At 39.9% G+C, this 8,635-nt stretch overlaps 1 long non-coding RNA gene across 1 annotated transcript in view; it reads left to right on the top strand.

Moving 5' to 3' along the window:
• Positions 1-1,171: 1,171 nt before the first annotated feature.
• LOC125614423 overlaps positions 1,172-8,635 on the top strand; it is a 101,117-nt gene continuing 93,653 nt past the window's right edge. The window contains exon 1 of the long non-coding RNA XR_007345011.1: positions 1,172-1,299. This is a non-coding gene — a long non-coding RNA (uncharacterized LOC125614423). The remainder of the gene's footprint in view (positions 1,300-8,635) is intronic.

Below are 8,635 nucleotides of genomic sequence, written 5' to 3'. Positions count from 1 at the left end.
AGCCCTAGGAAATAAAGAAATTGATAATAAAAGCTTTAAATAAAAGGACTTCTGAGATTCCCTTCTTTACCTCAAGGTATCCTTTGATATGATGATCTTGTGGTTTTAGATATGAGGCCTCTGACTTAAGTACAGTGAAAGACCATGATATTTGTTCTATTAATCCAAAGCCAATTTACGAAGTTGGTAATCACACAACAAATATTTACTGAATGCTACTATGTATCCATTCCTGTAGGAGACATGTAGAATATTCATGAGAAATATTGGTCATGCTCTGGAAAAACTAGGTGAGACAAGACCCATTGGCATTTGGAGAATTGCTTGATGTACTTACTGGGCATGATGTTGCACACCTGTAAACCCAGCAGTTTGGGAGGCTAAAACAAGAGGACCACAAGTTGAAAGCCAGCCTCAGCAATTTAGCGAGGCCATAAACAACTTAGTGAGACCCTCTCTCTCTCTAAAAAAGGCTGGGGATGTGGCCTGATGGTTAAATGCCCCTGGGTTCAATCCCTGATTTTAAAAAAATGTTTTATGCTATTTATAATTGTTATAATGGTGACAGTATAAAAAATAATACAGAAAAAAATTGGGGGATAGGTTGTTTTTTTGTGTGTTTTTGTTGTTGTTGTTTTGTGCTGTGGATTGAACCCAGGGCCTTGTGCATGTGAAGCAAGCACTCTACTACCTGAGCTATATCCCAGCCCAGGATAAAGGAGGTTGATAGGATTTTATCTTGCTTTTTAGGTTTGGCATTGTATTTGATTAGGTGAAGGACACACCAGAGCACACAGGTTGTCAGAATGTCAGAGACATGCAGAGTAAGGGATAAGAGAAAAATCATGGAGGAAGGATAGTATGCCAGTTGCAGGAAATTTTTACTATCTTTACCTGACTATAAAGGGGCAACCAGGATGGAAAAGATGGCAGAGTAGAAGAACTCCGCATTTACAGGTGTTTGGTTTCATGATGAGCTGGAGAGGCCATTGGAGGGCAACTCAAAGAGAGTCTGTGACTGGGTAAAATCCAGAAATATTGCTTTTAGAATGATAGCAGATATAATAATAGAGCATACCAGCACTGAATACAATGGCTCAGTGGGGGAGGGGAATCTCTCCTTTGACAGGCTGAAAAGAAGGAATTCCAACAAGCTAAGGAATGCAGGCTCTGTTACTAAACAAGTGTGCAGTCTGAACAGAGTAGATCTGGATTCTGCTTAGCAAGCTGGCCTGTGAGAAGAGATACTCTGCATTTCTGCTCAGATTCAGATGGCACAATAATGGGGATCTATCCTAAGTAAGGGTCCAGTTTTCTAGGATTTCTGTATGGGAGATCAGAAACCCCTGAATTTTTTGTGTCTCTAAGACTCAAAGACTGCTTTCTTCACTGGGTCAGCAGGTGCTCACTCCAAGAGTCAGGTCACAGAGAGTGACTGTGATACAGCTCAGTGATCAAATGCTTGCCAATCTGTGTGAGGCCAGGGATTCCAACCCTAGTACCACAAAAAATGAAGTTTAAACTTTGTGACATGGACAGAAGCCATATATGTGTGAATTTGTGAGGGAATGGGGTATACAGACACTACAGAAATCAGTATGGAGGGTCTTCAGAAAAAAAAAAATTGCCATACCATCCAGTTATACACCTCTTTGGTATATATTCAAAGGAATTAAAGTCAGCATACTATAGAGATACCTGCACAGCCATGATTTTTGTGGCACAATTCACAACAGCCAAGTTATAGAATCAACAGATGTGTCCCTCAAAAAATTATTGAATAAAAAAATGTATGTATACACAATGGAGTATTTATCCATTCATGAAATAAAAAAAATCATGTCATTTGCAGGAAAGAATGGAACTGGATATAATCATGTTAAGCCAAATAAGCCAGGCTCAGAAAGGCAAATATCACATGTTTTATTTCATATGTAGAATCTAGGAAAAAATATAACATGAATATAGAATGTACTTTATTAGTGAAGTGGAGCATGGGGAGGGGAAGGGATGGTTTAAAAGGAATAATAGGGGTACAAACTGTCAGCCTAAAATGACAGGTGCAGACTTCAACAGATTTGGTGAAGCCATTTATTGTTCTTTCCAGAATCAGGCAGCATGGGGACTCATTTTCTTGATGGGAAAATGACCATCGGTTACAGAGGGGATTTGGTTTTTTAGGGTACAGTTAGGGTGATTTTATCATTGGAACTTGTGGGTGTGTAGTTCAGACAGTCAGGGGTTAGTTAAGTAGGTTAAAACTTTTAACTCAGGAGGTCAAGTTGAGACTCATTGTTACTTGGAAAGATAGGAATCCAGACTGTGAGGGATGGATATTTCTTTTTCTGGAATTTATTGTTTCCCAGAGTTTCAGTATTCAGCTCCTTCCTTCTGGCCCACTGTTATCAGGAAAGGATTTACTGGAAAGCTAATGCTTGGTTAGTTTCTCCTCTCTCCTCCCAAGCTGCATTGTTTCTCTGCTTTTCTTTGGGGGTTGTTTTGTAGGATTACTATTTTCCATAACTCTTCACAAACAATCAAAATACATTAAATGCATGTATGAATATGTCATGATGAATTCCAGTGTTCTGGATAATTAATATGCACTAATTTTTTTTTTGGGGGGGGTAGCAGGGTTACTGGGGATTGAACTCAGGGGCACTCAACCACTGAGCCACATCCCCAGCCCAATTTTGTACTTTATTTAGAGACTGGGTCTCACTGAGTTGCTTAGTGCCTCACTTTTGCTGAGGCTGGCTTTGAACTCAGGATCCTCCTGTCTCAGCCTCCTGAGCTGCTGGGATTACAGAGCCACTGGGATTACAGACATGCACCACCACACCCAGCCAGTATGCACTAATTTTTAAACTGAAGCACCCTGTATTGAAAAATGGGAAAAAGGTTTAAAGAATTTGATTGAGGATTGACTGGATGAGTTTGAAAGCCAGACAAAGTAGTGTGGAGTGAGATTACTTGATGAAATTCTTTTTTTTTTTTTTCTTTTAAGATTCTTCAAAAAGTCGGCCATATAGTATGTACAGTTTTCCACTATTTTTTACCCTCCATGCTCTTAAAATATGACTACTGTTCCAATTATTTCATGAAAATCACAGTGATATTTCAAAATACAAAGGACACATTTCAGGCAATCTTGTTGGATCTTCCTATTGCATTTGGTATTGTTTTCTTATTCCTAAAATTTTTCACTTTTTTTTTCTTTGTGACAAATCTCTCTGACTTTACCTTGATACTTGACCTCTTTGAGTGAACTGCAGTCATAGATATCATGGGTGAACTGGGAGACTCATGGAATTCTCACAAGCACCTCCATTTACTTGTGTCTCATATCAACTAATTATTTTCCCCCAAAGCTTCTGCTCTTACTAATGAGATATCCTGAACGTTGGTGACTCCATTTTGGTTCTGGAACTGCCTCTTGGCACAGGCTGGGGCTTATAAACCACCAAAAGAAAGAAACTTAAAATACCCTGTTCGCATACCCCCCAATCAAGGTCCCTAAATACAAAGTTCTGTTATTGCCCAGCCACCTGCATTCAAGGTCAATTCTAGCAGCTACACTTAAGGCCATGCCTAACTTGCTCTTATTCCTCTTATTCCTTTATATTTAAAAGGATATAAAACCCTCTTAAAACAACTCTGTCTGCTGCACCACTCTACTGGGCAGCCTGGCAGGCTTTCCCTGTCATTAAACTTTGCTTTTGAACATGAGACTCTGTCTAGAGAGATTTCTTTGAGCATTCTGTCCTAGCATTGTTGTACTGGCCAGGAATCAGGGATGTCTTTCCATGGATCCTGCTCTCCCTCAGGGGATCTGAGCTGCTTTGGTGAACCCCTGATTCAAATAGGGCACTCAAATCTCTCAGGAAAACTCCTTCTTTCCTTGGAGCACTACAGCCACTCACTCAACACCGGCTAATTGGTCCCAAAGGGACTAGCTCCTAGTGAGTCTCCTTTCTGGAGTAGAGTTGAAAAACCAGCCTCTACCTCAGAGCAAAGCCTGTCCAAGGAAAGGGCATGACCCTTGTCCTTGGAAAGACCCACAGAGCACTCCTAGGCACATACCCACCCTGCTGAGTTGTTTATCTACAAATAAGAGGAGAGATCTGCTGCACCAGGTGTCTCTGACTCAGTCAGGCTAGGTGGGAATCCATAGCAATCCCCTAGCAGCCACCAATCAGCATGAGACAGGGAAATACCTGGGATTCCAGATGACCCTCCCAGTAGTTTATGGTGGTTGATAACAAATTGGGAAACCATGTAGTTCAGCATGTACTCCCCTCATGGCTTAAACCAATCAGTTCAAACGAATTCCCCTCTTGTAGTAACCAATCACCCCTACCCAACTTGTTCCCGCCAGTGAATGTGCTAATCATGCTTTAGAGTTGTTATTTGATTTTCCCGTGGTGTGTGATGATTTGCTAAGAGATGCTATGATGTATGTGAAGTCCCTGCCTTCCCCAAAGAGTGTATAAAACTGCTGCAAACCCTGGGCTCGGGGCCTCTCAGCGTCACCAGTTGCTGTGTGCGTGTGGAGGACCAAGCTAGCTTGCAATAAACACCTCTTTGCTGCTTACATCGATCTTGGTCTCTGGTGGTCTTTTGGGGGTTCCGAATTCGAGCATAACAGAGTCTAGTTTCTCTAGATGGGAAACCCTGTTGCAGGGTCTAGACTTCCACAGGACTACCCATTTAGAACAAATTCCACTGGGATAAGCCGAGAAACTCCTAGCAGCAATAGTTGAGGACTCTCAGTGGGCTGCTTCTGGGATACTAGAGACTCAAGAATTCTTTCCTCTCTTCCTCCCAGTCTTTCTGCTCACCATGGAAAAAAAAATCTATCCAAAATCCCCCCACCCCCGACAACTCTTCTTTGGGATGTATGCTAGCTCACCTTAAGCTTCTCCATTTAACTCCAGATCTGAAGGCACAAAAACTCATTTTTCTCTGCAACCAAGTATGGCCCCAATATGATTGAGATAATGGCTCCAAATAGCCACCTAATGGCACTTTCAAACCTAACATTCTCGGGGACTTACAAAACTTCTCTAAGTGCTCCAGGAAATGGAGAGAACTTCTCTGTTCAGGCTTTTTCTTCCCTTCACTCCAACCCATCTCTACTCTTCCTGTTCATCTGCTCAGCTCCTTCTAGCCACTAAGGCCTCTAAAGTCCTTTCTCAACCCTGTAATCCTGAGGCTTTCCCAGGTTTTGATCCAACAAATGAGCCTCTTCCCTATCTGTCACCCCCACCTTATGTCCCACATCCACTCCCAGCATGTGCAATACTCCAGAACCCTCCTGATCCAGACCTTCCTGGCCCTCCACATATGACCTTTCATAGATAGCCTCCCTACCAATCTTCCCCACCTGCTCCTTTTCTCCCCCTCCTCTCCTAATGATACCTCCTTCTCACTCCCTCTGGAGCTACAGTGGTCTCTAAACTTAAAATCAGCTACCTGTGCCATACCCTCAACCTTACTTATAAACTCCTTAACCAAACATACCTGAAACAAAATAAAACCACCCACTGGCTATGTGTCTCATCACTAAAAATGGCTCGCTGCACTATCCCATTGCCTTCTCCCTAAAACACACGTGGAACCATGACTAAAGCAACCAATTCCAAAAACCCCTCAGGTTTTCTGGGCCTCCTCACTTCTCTGCCTCCCCATACTTCCCAAGCACTGGGATGCCTCCAACTAGGAGGGAACCCCCTCATCCACTGGCCTTGGTAGCCATACAAAAACAACTCCAATACCACCAGCTCTAAGGCCCAATTTTTCTTTGACCCAGCCACCTTCCTCATCTCCTCTAATAATATTTCATAATTTTCTACATACAAACCTGGCCTGATTACCAAGTGGAAAGGCTAAGGTTATAAAAGCCCCAGTCAACAATTTCCCTGGCAAAGGCAAATGCAAAAATGCAAATGGGCTCAATAGGGGGTCTAATACTAAAGAAAAAAAGGTGTCTCTTTAACTTGAAAGCTTGTTCTCCCTTTCTCCCTCTCACTCCCTCTGTGTCTCTCTTTCTCTTCATTCTCTTATGTTACTTTTAATGAAATAATTAACAGCCATATCATTTTTTTTCCAGGATTTTGGTTTTTAATTCTATATTTCTGAGTTCATAATTTTGATTCTGCGTGCCTAAATTAAAATTTCTGATCAGATCTATTTTACCCAAGTATAAAGTTTTTTTTTTTTTTTTTTTACACTCAGCTTTGCTCAGAGACCAATTTACAAGGATTGACTCTTAATCTAATAGGTTTTAAAAAGCTATAAGGCCTTTACTTGTTTGTTCTGTGTATTGTCTTATCTACATGTATAAATGTATATATGGCAAAACCAACATATAGAGTACTCATAAACTAAAATTCAAAGATAGATCCAAATACCTTTGATCCACATAATTCAAAACTTCAATTTAAATTGGATAAATAAAGATAATGATGTCTTCAAATTCACTAACTCATTCTTTCTTCCCAGATGATCAGACAATGGAAAATATCATTTTCTATTAAATGTTTTAAGTATAATGTCCATTGCTTCTTCTAGGATTTTCCTTCAACAGGAAAGATGGCTTAAAATGTTAACTAAACTTGGTTTTCATGAGTAACCTAAGTTAAAAATGACTGAATCAGATTTAACACAAATGGGACAAGCATAAATATGGTTTTCATAAATTGTTGCTCAATGGAAAGTTTAAGATTGCTTTGCTTCAAGTCTTCACTAAGAACCAGATGATTGAGGGTTAAAAATTCTCCTTCCATACATGTTCTAAAAATAATAAAACCTCACAGGATGATAAAATTCTATTTTATTTAAACCCAATGTCACCAAAGCTTAGGTGCCTCAGGGTCAACACTCCTGGACTCCTGACTCTGAGAATCATGCCAGCAATTGGGGGAAAGAACTAGGCTAGCTGCAGTGGCACCCAATCTTCCACCTCCCCTGTATCCTTCACTATCCAAACTAAAAATTAAGTTTATACAAACAAGTTTTTCTGTTTAAAATCTTCTTGCCTGTCAGCATTGGTTTTTCATATCTGTCACTAACCCTTTAAAATGTGAGCCATATTACATTGATCTTATTAGTAGTCTCTTAAAAATCTTGGCTAAATGGGCCACCTATAGGTATGGGCCTATTTAAGAAAAAGGTGTTTCACTGACAGTATCTGGTCTTTAAATGATTTTCTGGATAATTATACAATCTTACAGTTAAAGTTGTTCTATCAGGGGTAAAATGTATGAAAGAAATTCTATATGCACAGACATTTATTCAATTATATAAGAGTCTAAACAGTCAGGCACTGAGTTAAAGGTGCCAAAAAGCACTGCCTCTGATGTGCACGGAGAGCAGGACACCAGAGGAAAGGGTCTAAATCTAAAACTAAAAAAAATATTATAAGTGTGGAAATAAATGTTTTAGTAAGTCGCAGGAGGTTTGTGGCTGTGAATCTCAAAAAGTTTGTGCTTCTGATTGCATTGGTTCCCTAACTGGGAACCAAAAGCAAGGTAATATTCCCTACTTCCCCATAAACCATTCCCTTCCTCCATGGTCAGTTAAACTGCTGATGAGGCCTGGAAAGTGACTGTGATCCATCAGCACTTCTAAGGTCCTCCCTCTGAAGGCTGGGAGAACCTCCAGCCAATGGCTCATGTGAGCTATGGGCTGAATCGCTAAACTGACTGCCATTTCCCTACCCTGTCAAACATAGGCCTGCCATGCCCTTTGCAGTCCACTTTATGCAGAAGAAATTTGGCATGAGGGAGAGACAAAAGCCCAATACAATTGAATCCAGCCTGCCTGGGCCACTCTCTTATGCTGTTTGAAGGTCTAGGTTCTAAAGCCTAACCCCAACAGCCCTTAGGAGTACTGAATATCAATTGCTATATGGGAAAAGTTTGATGTGTGTGTCAGGAGGAAGGCTCAAGGTGACTGAAGGAATCTGGCTTTGGCAACTCCCTACTGTTGTACCAAGGACTTGGGCCCCAAACCTGAGTCCAACAGCCCTCAGCTGTACCAAATATCAACTACATGCTAAATTTTTATGGCTTCATAACACAGGAACAGTAAAAGGGATCTATACCAAGCCCTTTGTTAACATTAAAGGAGACCTACTTCTTCCCTTCCCCAACTTTCCTTTCCTTTACATGCTCAACAGACTTCACAAATCAAAAAAAGACCTAAGCTGAATTGTGAAATTTACATTCATCCTGGTCTTTTGTTAGTGCAGCCAATTATTTAAACTTTAATATACTGACATAAGCTAAAGTCTAAAACATTAATTTACTCTTATCTATCAAGGTAATTTTCTTATATTTGTTAGGTCTCATTAATTGGGGAAACTAAGTCTTGAAGAAATTAGGGTTTACATGTATTTAAAAGTCTTTTTTCCCTATTTATTTATTTATTTTTCTTTTTTTAAATTTGTTTTACTTAGTTACACATGACAGTACAATGATCTTGATATATCATACATTTGAATCTGATTAAAAGTCTTAAATGATTACTTTATAACTGTTTAAATGAATAGTCGTTTAAATTATAACAATATAGTTCACACCAAAACCATATATGATTATATATATATATATATATATATATATATATATAT

This window comes from Marmota marmota, unplaced genomic scaffold (genome assembly GCF_001458135.2).
Source record: "Marmota marmota marmota unplaced genomic scaffold, marMar, whole genome shotgun sequence".
NCBI lineage: Eukaryota > Metazoa > Chordata > Mammalia > Rodentia > Sciuridae > Marmota > Marmota marmota.
The sequence above is the reverse complement of the archived record's forward strand: the minus strand, read 5'-3'. Positions and strand labels throughout refer to the sequence as shown.